The following is a 12717-nucleotide window of genomic DNA, read 5'->3' as shown; positions in this document are numbered from 1 at the left end:
TGCGCAAAGGCAAAGTCCTGGCAGTGGGGAACCATTCCTTGTGAATATTTGCATGAGAGAACACTCACCCAAGGGTGTCTAAAAGATAAAAAGCATCATGTAACAATAGAACGTGGGTGGAAACAAAATTGATAATAAGTTTCTTTTCCTTGTGCAGTACTATAATTGATTTTGCTCAAGAGTGCAAAGACTTGTATCCATGCCATATAATAAGAAAGAATCTATTGTATCTGCCTACATTTGACCCTCTTGATTGTTGTAAATCTAAATCTATACATACCTATATATAAACATCCCTTCATGTCCATAGACTCTAACAGCTAAAGACTGGATACATCCCGGAATATACTTGTACTTGTAGTGAATATACACAGACTTGTTTTCTTGTTTTTATTCCCAAGAAATTCAGGATAGCAACTACTTATACAGTATTGACATATTGTTCATTATGTGTAGTCTAGAGACTTAAAGGGTACAGAGGGTGTCCCTAGCTTTTATGCAAGTACTACACCATCTTATAGAAGGGACTTGGGCATTTGTGGACTTTCTTTGGAGGTAACCAAGCCCCATGAATATATAGTAGCAAAACACATATAGATACAGATGTAGATAGCTACAATTTTGTGTTATGTCACCAAGCAAGGAAATAGAATCTTATCTCATGATTTTCAAATTTTGAACTAGCATGTATTATCCATAAATTGATACCTACATAATGTCTAAAACTGCTAACCCAGTAACTACAGAGTTCATTTCACATGTGGCAAATGCCATAACTTGAAAAGGTAAAGGAGGAGGGTGTTTCTCCATACCCAGGGTTTTTCTGTTTTGTTTTTTTTAAGATTCATTTTATTTTTACCTATATGTCTGTATCTGTCTGAGTGTTTTCTTGTGAGAACAAGTTCCTGAAAAGGTCAGAGGCCTTGGTCCCCAGAAGCTGGAGTTACAGGTGGTGGTGAGCTATCCTCTGTGGATGCTGGGAACTGAACTTGGGTCTTCTCCAAAAGCAGTATATGATCGTAACAGCTGAACCATCTCTCCAGTGGCCCATTTCTGGTTTATGTAAATCTCTTCAAATATTTTCAAGATATTTAAGGTTTTTTTTTTCATTTATTTTACTAATGAGGACCACGTGTATTTCTAAGATATTTTATTATTTAGCAATCAGGAGATGTTTCTCACACTCAAACACAGTCTCACAAACTTTCTCCACAAAAACCACTAACCCTTGATCCCATAGATCTAAAAAGGCCCACCTCCACCCCCATAATGTCTTATGAAGCATTTAAAGGGAAAACATGTCCCAGAGGATGACTGATGATAGCTTCCTGTGTTACCTTGTGGGAGGGTACCGTACAAAGAATTACAAAGATACTTTCCCCTACCCTCAAAATTCCCCTTCTGACTGCCCTATCAAGTATTAACATAGGTATTGTTGTTAAGGGGTTTGGAAGATGCAATCAGCTTTCCTAATCAGTTGGCCTCAAGGCAGGGAAAGTAGCCTGAATTACTCACATAGGCACAACAGATCACAGGCACTCATGAGGCCTCACCCCTGACTGAGAAACTATTGGCAGGTGATGACCGCTGGGGGAGGGAGAGACATTCTTCTTTGGGGCTGTGGCCATTGGTGGGTTACCCATACTCTAGTAGATGGCCCCCCATCTGTACGCATAGAGGCAGTGTTAGCTGGACTCTGGGTTATCTTACAAGAAGGAGGGGCAGAAAGCAGAGGAGTGTGGAAAGAAAAGGGAAGGAGGAAGAAACAACGAAGCTGGAAGGAGAATATGTTGGAGGGAAGTCGATGGAGGGAAATGGAGGGGTGAGTATGCTCAAATTTCATTGTATACATACATGAAGCTGTGAAAGAATAAATTTTTAAAATAAAACTAAACTGATTTCAACACTGTAAAAAAATAAAAAGAGAAAAGCAAAAGAGGTGAGAACAAGAAAGGAAGCCAAAGGAAAGGTTAAACTATAAATTATAACTTGCTTTGCTAGCACTGAAGAAGAAGGTCAGGAGGATGAGCCAAGGGATGTAGACGACAGGCTGAGAGCTAGCGAGTGAAGAGGAATCTCCATCCTACCCATGAGGAACTTGTTGTAGGATAATCTTTTTGTACACTTTGAAGATGTGTCTCTGTTTTACCTCATCTGCCTAAGGTGCCTTCTGATTGGTTTAATAAAGAGCTAAATGGCCAATAGCTAGATGAGAGAGAATAGGTAGGACTTCCTGGCAGAGACAGGAACTATGAGAAGGAATCTGAGAAGTGGGAATTCGCCAGACTTGGAGGAAGTCAGACATTAGTGTACTGAGGGGAAGTAATAAGCCATGTGGCAATGTGTAGACTATTATGAACGGGTTAATTTAAGTTTTAAGAGCTAGTTGGGAACAAGCCTGAGCTAAGGGCAAGCTTTCATACTTAATAAGAAGTCTCCATGTCATTATTCAGGAGCTGGCAATCCAAAGAAAGACCTGCTACAGGAACTGAATTGATAGCCTTACTGAACTTGGGAAATGACCTGTCCCTAGAGCCTCCAGTAAGAAACATCCCAGCCAATGCCTTCATGCTAGCCTAATGAAACTTTTCCCACCAGAAATGATAATAAACTTCTCTTCCTTCAGACCACTAGGTTTACAAGTCATCATAGCACCACTAGAAACCTAACAGAGACAAACACCAAGGACTTAGGGGAAAAAATCTTTCTCAAGGAAAATGAGTAGATCTCAGGAGAGATTGCAAAACGGTCTGGAAAGGGATGAGGCAATATTGAGAGCCTGGGCTGGTATTTATAATCAACTATAAGGATTGACAGTTCCAGGAGGCTCAGTCAGTAAACACTTGCTATGCAAGCGTGAGGACCTGAGTGTGGACCCCCAGCACCCCACAGAAAACCGGGTAAGCTATCACAAGCCTGTAATCCTAGAGCTGGGAAGGAAGACACCAGAAGATCCCTGAGGCTCCTCAGCCAGCTGAATTTAACTGAATTGGGGAGCTCCAGGTTCAATGAGAGACCCTGTTCAAAAAAATCGAGTGTGCCTGAGGAAGCAGATATCCAAAGTCAACCTCAAGCCTCCATAATAACATGTGCACTCACACACATGCATGTACAAGGGAATTCATGGCTCCTCCCACTCAATACCATAGCTGGGGGTAGTTAATTCTTTTATAATATAATGCTATTGAAAGAACCAACTATCCAAGGGTGACCTACAGGCAACAGCTACCAGAGGCACCTCCCTGTGCTTTTCCTGTGTATTCTGTCACGGCATCTTAGTCCAATTCCCACTGAACGCCTTTGACTTCATGGAAGTTGGCTAGCTTTGCGAAAGTGAGTGATACATCAGATATTTGAACACTAGTCCCTAAAGCATTATCCTAATATTTCCATGGCATTACCTTTAATCACTATTTATCATAGAAGCTGGCTGGAATTCAGAGAAAACACAGTTAACACATAGCAACCAAAAGTGTGTTGTGTTAGTACATGTAAAGGGAGTAGGGCTATTCACCTGTATCATTTATAGCTCCAGTCACATCATCGGTAGTCAATGCTGAACATCTGACTCATTAGTATCTCAGAGAGAGAAACAGAGAGAGAGAGAGAGAGAGAGAGAGAGAGAGAGAGAGAGAGAGAGAGAGAGAGAGAGAGGATGAATGGATACCTGGGACAAGGAATTTAGGTTGCCTAAATAAATGCTTTATATTGTTGTGTTTTTCCCAAGATCTCATGGCCACTTGTTAATGTTCAGGAACCCTGATACCAACAAGCCCAAGTCTGCCTTGGCAGATGAAGTAATGCATAATCCTGGAAGGTGCACTCAAAACCCTAGGAAGAAGTCAGAGTGACTCAGTCTGAATGTTGAGAATAGATTCCAGGGACTCAAGGCAGGCAAATGCCCAGTTCCTTGACTAGAGCTTTATTTGCAGGGTATTAGCATCCTTCCCCATCCCCACCCTTCTGAATTCCACTAGTACTGCTAGCATCATCCCTTGCTCTTGGATTTCCCTGCGTCCATCATTCTCAACCAAGAGCCAAAACACCTCAGTCCCAAGGCAAAACAGGTATTGCTGTCTGCTGGGACCAAACCACACATCTCTCCCCTTTCCAAGTCACCTCATCAGAAAACCCAGAGCTTGGGCAACTCAGGCCTCTGCTGCTGGAGTAGTTTATATGGACAGCTCCCCGGCACATGCAAAGGGCTCTAAAAATGGGGAGAACTTGTTTGTACAGCATCTTTTCTCTGTTGATAAAAATGTGGAATTCACACCCTCCACATTAAGGAATGAGATCCATGAGGAAGCAAAGTCACCTGCATAGCAACCCCAGAATGCAAAGGACACGAAGCTCCTGCTTTGAGAATTCCTGTTCAGGACCTGCAGACACAACTCAGTGGTTAAAAGCACTTGATGGTTCTCCGAGGACTTGGGTTCAGTTCTCAGCATCCACTCTGGCAGATCACAACCACCTACAACTCCAGATCCAGAATATGTGATGTTCTCTCTGGCTTTTGTGGACACAAGCACACACATACTCACAGAGACAAAGACATCCACATAAATAAAAATGAAAATAGAATAACAAAAATAATCCCTCTTAATATTTAGGCTGTGGTCTAACAATTGAACATTGGTCTATGGTAGCCCATCAATCACTCTGTGTGCTTAAGATAACTCCTTCAAGGACAACTCAGACTTATATACACACAAATGTAGGCCCATTTCCTTTTTGATGTTGTCGTCTTGTTTCTTCAATATAGTCCCAGTATGTAACCCAAGCTAGCCTCAAGTTTTATGTCCTCCTCCTCTGCCTCCTGAGTGCAGGGATTGCAAGTACGAACTACCAGGCTCAGCCCACTACACAAATATTAACTGATATTAATAACAAATAAATACATTAAGGCAACTGAAGACAATTACCATAAGCTATTCAGTCTTAAAGGAATACTCACTACAAATGGGATTTTATTTTTAACACACAAGAGTGCAAGTGTCAGAAGAGGTCAAAAGAGAGTGTCAGATCTCCTGGAGCTGAAGTTACAGATGGCCCTGAGATGTCCCATGTGGGTACTAGACACAGAACTCAAGATCCTCTATAAGGGTAGAACATGTTCTTAGAACATCTGACCACCAATGCCTTGGGCATTTATTAAATAATCTCAAGGCTAGGTTCAAAGGGATGGGAGATGGGTAGAGCGAGGAGGGAACAATCCCTATGCTTATGGAGGGAGTACCTCCTCACTTCTCAGGGGCAGCCACACTGTGCTCCTGGGTTCTGAGATATACTACTCTAGACTCACTCTGGTATTGAACTTGATGTTTTGCTGCTATTCACCCTCTTTGGCTTATGATGAATGCTTCTGAAACTCCTAAGATTGCTCAAAGGAATTCCTGATCATCCTCCTTGTGAAGACTCTCACTCCTCATATACACAAATGCCGTCTACTGAAACCTAACTAACTCCTGTAGAGGCATATTAGGAATCAAGGAAGACTCAGACTAACCTGGATTCTGATAATGGTTTTATTCACCCCGATAGAAAGTCATTTCTTCCAGATAAGGCACTTTACTTAGTTCACCAACCAGAGGATGCTCTTTTACGTTCCCTCTGAAAAGTGGGGACTATGCTCTCCCAGCTTGGGAGAAAGTACAATTCCATGGATACCAGACAGTAATGAAATAGAAGATCTATGTAAGTGGAAAAGGTCATGAGACCCATGGGTGATGGAGAAAAGACCTATCCTCTTCTGCTGTGAGATGGTCTGTATGTCAAATGTGTTGCTGATTGGTCAATGAATAAATCACTGATTGGCAGTGACCAGGCAGGAAGTATAGGCGGGACTAACAGAGAAGAGAATTGAGAAAACAGAAAGCTGGGTGGGAGAGACACTGCCAGCCGCCATCAGGATAAGGAAGATGTAAAGTACCGGTAAGCCACAAGCCACGTGGCAAGGTATAGATTAATAGAAATGGATTAATTTAAGCTGTAAGAACAGCTAGCAAGAAGCCTGCCACGGCCATACAGTTTGTAACCAATATAAGTCTCTGTGTTTACTTGATCGGGTTTGAGCGGCTTGGGACTGGCGGGTGAGAGAGATTTTTCCTGACTGTAGGCCAGGCAGGAAAACTCTAGCAACACTCTTCCTCAAGAAGAAGCACATAGGGAAGAGAGGGATGGACTAGGTCAGAAATGGAGCAGCCACTGACACACCTCCAACTTCTCAGCACACCTTCCGATTCCTCCGCCACTGCCCATCCTCTATCAACTAGAAGACATCGCTGGTGGTGAGTTAGAAAAGAAGGGGGAAATGGCTCTTTTTTTTGTTTAGTTGGTTTTGGCCAGTGGGATTCACAAGGCTCCTGGGATCCAGGCTGTCACCAGCCATTGTCCTGTCTACACTACACTAGATATCCTTTGGAGGTCAACACTAAGTACACATTTCCTAGCAATGCACTGGCAGACCCAAACCTTCCTTTCACTCTCTCCCTCACAACATACTACCAACAGCAGTTAGCTTGGGAACATGGAAAGAATTCTTCCTGCACACACACACACACACACACAATCTCCAACTCACACATACATTACCACATCAGCAACCATGACAGCACAGGAAAGGACAGTTTTTCTTTGTTTCCCACACTACCACCTTCTATTATTTCTCTTTTTTGTCATTTTCAGAGAAACACGATTCAGTACTTTTGCAAGAATATGGAAAGTGGTCAGCTTTGAAAGATAACATATTTTCTCAAACTGGAAAGTCTGCAGAGGGGGCAAGGTCTAGCCTCGGCAGCACAAGGGTGAAAGGGAAGGGAGGAAGAAGCTCACCTGTGCCTCTCCTACTTCTTTGTAAGCCTGCTCCAAAAAGGGGGACCAAACATGATGAAAATATTTTTGCAGCTGTCACACTGAGGCTACTTAAAATTCCCACCCTCTATCCTGGCATTTAACGGAATTTTTTTTCCGTATAACAGAGGGTCAGGATGACAACTGACTTACAATTACCAGGTGCAGCAGTGAAATCTCTCCCACTCAGTCTCCCAAAATTACCTGAAGCATTCACACTCAAATAATGACTTTCCCCTGGTGGGAAAATAGTACACACTTGTTTATTTCCTCAGAGACCTAGGTTTTCCAACACTGTGTTATATTGAGAAAATGTCATGTTCAAGGAAGCAAATGAGAGAACTTACAGGGCGGGGCTGTCCCTCTTCCAAATGCAGACAGAATTAATTTGTTCTCATTAACTCCTTATCAAGTTCCCTGACTTTGATTCTCCAGCACAAATTATATTTTTAGAAGGAGGCGGGGAGGGCTGGTAGATTTTCAGGAAATAGAAAGTTCGTTTCCCGCAACAACCCGGCACCACCACTGTGAAGAAATCATTCAGCAAGCCAGAGTGAGATGCTTCTAGTGTCAGTATACAAAAAGAGAGGAGGAAGGGATGGAGAGGAGGGAGGGATGGAGAAAGAAAGGAGGAAGGAAGAAATGAAAGGAGGAAGGAAGGAAGGAAGGAAGGAGGAAAGGAGGGAAGGAGGGAAGGAAGGAAGGAGGGAGAAAGGAGGGAAGGAGGGAAGGAGGGAGGGAGGCCATGGATCCTTTAACAGGGAGAGCCTTGCTAGAGGAAGTATGTCACTGGGGGCAGGCTTTGAAAATGTAGAGCCTCCCTCAACTTACAGTTAGCTCCCTGCTGCCTCATTTGTGGTTGAAGATGTGAACACTGGTCTTCCGGCTCCTGCCCCCTGCTGCCCAGCTCCCCCACCACTCCCGCCCCCTGCTGCCCAGCTCCCCCACCACTCCCGCCCCCTGCTGCCCAGCTCCCCCACCACTCCCGCCCCCTGCCTCCCAGCTCCCCCACCACTCCCGCCCCCTGCTGCCCAGCTCCCCCACCACTCCCGCCCCCTGCCTCCCAGCTCCCCCACCACTACGGACTCTCCCTGTGGAACCACAAGCAAACAGAAACTCTTCCTCTTAGAAGTCACTTTGGGTCACAGCATTTTTATCACAGCAATAGAAAGTAACTAATATAGACTGGACCCTGGAACTGTGAGCTAAAACACATTCTTTCTCTCCTGAGTTTCTTTTCTCGGTGTTTATTACAACAATGGAAATTCAACTAAGATGTTCATCAACTAACTAAACCCTCTCCCCAAAGTGCCTCCCCCTCCTTTTACGTCAATGGCATTATGGGGCATATTAAGCCCATATCTTGTCAGCCTATTGGGAACTCTAACCCTCCTTACCTTACTACTCTCAGCAAGGCAGGCTACACTGACTGAATTTTTGACCCTCTATTAACATATGTCTGTTGTCCTTTCCCTACCATGTATCCTTTGAAATTTTAGATAAAGTCTGCATTTCATATTTCTTAGTTAGAACATTAATATCACAAATCCCCTTCCCAGGCCCTTGTGCCATGTGGAGAAAGTATAAAGACTAAATTGACAATCCCATGCCACTGTGTCCACGGTCAGAGACATTCCTCTGCCCTCCTGTGGAAAGGCGTCAATGTACAGTAGGGAAATGGTAATGCCTAGTTCCGGACTTGGGGTCAGGATTCAAGAGGGCCATCAACACAGGACTCTCAGCAGGCAGGTATGAGCACTAAACACACAGCTAGCTGGAATAATGGTTCTGACTATCATTGCATCGTTGAACTGCATAGCCTCGATATGTTTGATAAACCTTAGCTGCTTCCCCAGCCCTTGTTGAATGAGTCCTATATGTCTAAGCTTGGGGTCATTAGGTGGAACATCAGCAAGCTAATCTTCAGAGTAACTAACAACTGCTAAGAAAAGAATCAACTCCAGGAGAGAGTGTCCTTCAGACTCACTTCAGCAAGCCACGTCTGGATGCCTAAGAGGCCAGCTTTTTTTCCACTCTGGGAACACATGGCTTCCATTAGCTTACTGATACTGACACATCCGAGCCTTCCAAAGTGCTCTGGGCCTCTGATGAGTGAAAGGTTTGCATGCCCAACAAGGAAAAGACGGCCGTGCAGGCAAGGCGATGCTGCCAGGGCTGGGGCGGTGGACGTGTTGAGTTTAGGTAGGAGATGAAATCAGGCTCTGCTTTCAATGACCATCCTGTCCACACCTGAACATAAACTAGCCACACCTGGCAAAGTTTCTGCCACTTCTGCTGCCCCGATGAGGATGTCATTTCGAGTCTACAGCCTCCATTAATCAGCAGACGAGTCCAGCTAAATGGGGAACGTTGAAGGTGAACACACACCCTCTGTGAGGGTCTAATCCAAAGCAAACGCTGGCTTGCATGCTCCAATGCTCAGCTCCTTTCATTTTGTCTGCTGAGGGCATTCCTGTTTAGTTGGGCTTTCAAAAAACAGGCCTGAACGCTAATTAATCTGCAGTAAAATGGTGGTTTGATCCTAAGCTGGCCTCTAATCATCTTCTTCCCACCTTCAAAGCTATGGGGTCCACCTTTGCACTGCACACAGGGATGCAGGAAACCTCATCAGAGAGGGAAGAAAGGACAAAGCCATAACTGACCTGAGAAACTGGGGACAATTCTTTGCTCTAAATTGCATCCCCAAGGAAATATGGCTTTGTTTTCCTGATTAAAGAGGGGACCTACTTACTCATGGCAGACATATTGTCTCTCAAAGCATGTGTAGTTTGAGACAACAAGGTAAGAACGAGCAAGCAGTGATACAAGAGTACTGAGAGCACACTGGCTTCCAGCTCAAGGTACACAACCTTTTTCATGCACCAAATCACTGCAGCCCTGTGAGCCCAGTAGGCCTATGAGCTAGGTAAAGAGATGTTATACAGTCAACTAACCTTCACTGGGTTGACTCCTGCCAATCCATCCTTAAACCCCAAGCAAATCTCTCCACCTTGTGTCTTCATGCCCCCATCCACCAGATGGAAAAGACAACACTTGCCACTGTTGGGGTTCATGAGGTAATAAGACACCTAATGATGTAAAAGCACTGATAGGTGCTCCAAGACATAGGGGTGTTTGCAAGTATTCACTGCTGTGATTATGAGAAAAGAAAATCGTTGAAGATTTGGAACTGAAAATATCTGTAGGAAGAAAAAGGCACGCAGATGAGTCTGCAGGATCGCAGCACAGCAGACAGAACTATAACAAGCCTTGGTGTGTGTGTGTGTGTGTGTGTGTGTGTGTGTGTGTGTGTGTGTGTGTGCGCACGCGCGCGCGCGCGCGCGCACGCGTGCTCAATGCCCATCCCTTCTGCACGCCACACTCTACCTCTCATCTCCCTGGAAGGTACTGAGGCTTTGGCCTAAGTAGATCTGCTCATAGACAATCACAGAGGATACAGGGAAATATCTACTCTGTCCTCAGGAAGGTACACGATATATTGCCTCCAAGCTCCTCAAGGCCACCAAGAAGGGTGTCACCCAGGTTGACAACTGGCCATGGAAAGTTCTACTTCCTGCTTGTTCTACAAAGACACATCCAAAAATGTGTGGAGGAAGAGAGAGAGAGATTAGGGGCTGACACCTGTACACATACTATGACAATTTACTAAATTGAGATCTCATATATGTAGGGCATGGTCTTATACATCTTGGATGTATTTACTCATGGTTTTCTTAAAAAGAAAGAAAAGGTGACCAACTCACTTTATTAGCTTGTTCAGGACTCGAGGATTACCTAGAATGCTGATCTTCCAAATGCTAGAATCAAAAGAGTTCATGGTGTGCCCGGATAGCTGGTCAGCCTCCAAAGTTGTTCTGGACTGGTCTTATTTTTATGGATAAAAGGATTTTCTTAGTCTAAGGAGTAAAGGTCTCACAGCTGGTCCAGCTAGGTGGGATTGTTCAATGTGGGCTTTTAAAACATAGACACTAGCTGGAGCTTTTTCCTGGGGGAGTGGGGGGAATGACAGTACATCAGCAAATAAGCTATCTGTCCCTTCCTTTGCTAACTGGACTATGGTTTTGCTGTTTATGTTAATTTTTCACTTTAGTGGGTTTTTTGTTTGGGTTTTTTTTTTCATGTTTTATAGTTGCTATTCTTCTATGGGATTTGGAGGTATACTCTGAACTGTTCATCCATACACTTTCATTTTTCTAGTTCATCTTTAGGAGAGATGAATGGTGTCAGCATTATCGACTCTGAAATAATCAAGACTTGCTTTCTTCAAAAGTTTTATTCCAGGTTAAATATTTCTAAATTGAAAATGCAAATTCCAAGACACCCTAAATGCCAACACTGTGAGTGTACTGAAATTCAACTGGTAAAGACTACAAAAATTAAAAAAAGAAAAGAAGAACCCTGAAAATCTCTAAAATCTGAAACACTTTTGTTCCTAAGCATGTGGAATATAAGATACTCAACCTTCATGATGCTTTTCTTTTAGTACGAAATTTCAGCTATCAAGTGACTTTCTAAGAATTAGAATTTCAAAGTCACCAGTGTCTCCCAAGATCATCTTCTTAGCTCCTATATACTTTCCAAGGTATTTTAAGGCTGCACATCACCTGTTATACTAGCCTATAAAACAGACTCATAGAATGAATCAGATATATATTGTTGTGTGAAACAGAGGAGTCACCAACTCATTAGGCAGAAGCTTCATAAGGAAAGAAAGACTCATGCATGGAAAAGCAGTTCCCAGTGTCCCCAGTCATTGTCCTTGAAGGAGTTTATTTAGTCAAGAGCCTAAGTACCTTTCCAAATGAACCACTAAGTATGGCTGCAAGAACACAGTGGCCTTACGGGGTGCTTAAGGCCACTCTAAAATCCCAAGGGAAATGTGATCCTCTTGATGTGATGGAGGAAGAGAGGCTATTGGGGTTCAGTAGACTGTCATTCACTTTGTCTGTGTGGACATGCCCACAAAATGAACACAGAGAAATCCCTAGGTGTGAGAAGATAAAAAGATAAGTTCATTGAGGAAAAAGAAATCACATTAACAGTGGATAAAAAGCTACACTGTTTTGAAGATTGCAGCCTTTCTTTTAGAATCTTAGGAATGGATGGGCTTCTAAAGGGGCTTCGACTACCATCAAAAGAGAGGACTTTTGCAGAGAGTCGCACTCTTGAATATCAGTGGCATTTCAGGCTGTGATTTTCCATTCTGGCTCTGCCGCCCGCCATCTAGGCTTGATTCCATTAGCTCACTGCATCTCTGATTTTTCTTTTTCTTATTTTTTAAAGTGTGTTTTCTGTTTATCTCTAGCCAGCTGAGTGTGATCTGTGCTTCCTAGCTTTCCTCTCAGAAGGCGGTGGACTCTGACCACTCACAGTGAGAAAATGAACTTACCAAGTTCTAATTGAAAAACATATCGTGACTTTCATTTACTGTGATTAAGAAAGGATGGCAGGGGAGTTGATAGAAATCAGAGCTGAGCTACAGTTTTCAATAAAGTGAATAGGAAGAAAAGAGCTCCACAAACAATTTCCATAGACCATCTAGTTTTACTGAATTGGGGAGATTTTTGTCATTAAATACAAACACAATTGAAACCAACCCCCAAACGGAAATTTAAATTGACCTAATTTCCTGTTTGTCTATCTTTTGAGCCTAGGGGGACTGGCTATGCTTCAGAGAAAGGATAGTAAATAACCATTTGAATTTAGAGGTTCGATGCCTAACAGTCTCTTTCTTTCTTTCTTTCTTTCTTTCTTTCTTTCTTTCTTTCTTTCTTTCTTTCTTTCTTTCTTTCTTTCTCTTTCTTTTTATAAGATTGGTTTTCATTTTTTATTGTGTGTAGGGGTGTG

At 43.3% G+C, this 12717-nt stretch overlaps 1 long non-coding RNA gene across 2 annotated transcripts in view; it reads right to left on the bottom strand.

Annotated features, from left to right (window-relative positions):
* The window catches only part of LOC128122224 (uncharacterized), a 133029-nt gene that overhangs the window by 29037 nt on the left and 91275 nt on the right, over window positions 1–12717 (bottom strand). The gene's annotated exons all lie outside the window — the stretch shown is intronic.

The sequence above is a fragment of the Peromyscus californicus genome, unplaced genomic scaffold, assembly GCF_007827085.1.
Source record: "Peromyscus californicus insignis strain IS unplaced genomic scaffold, ASM782708v3 Scaffold_3__1_contigs__length_106647218, whole genome shotgun sequence".
NCBI classification, from domain to species: Eukaryota; Metazoa; Chordata; class Mammalia; order Rodentia; family Cricetidae; genus Peromyscus; species Peromyscus californicus.
This window is presented reverse-complemented; position numbering and strand designations above follow the sequence as displayed.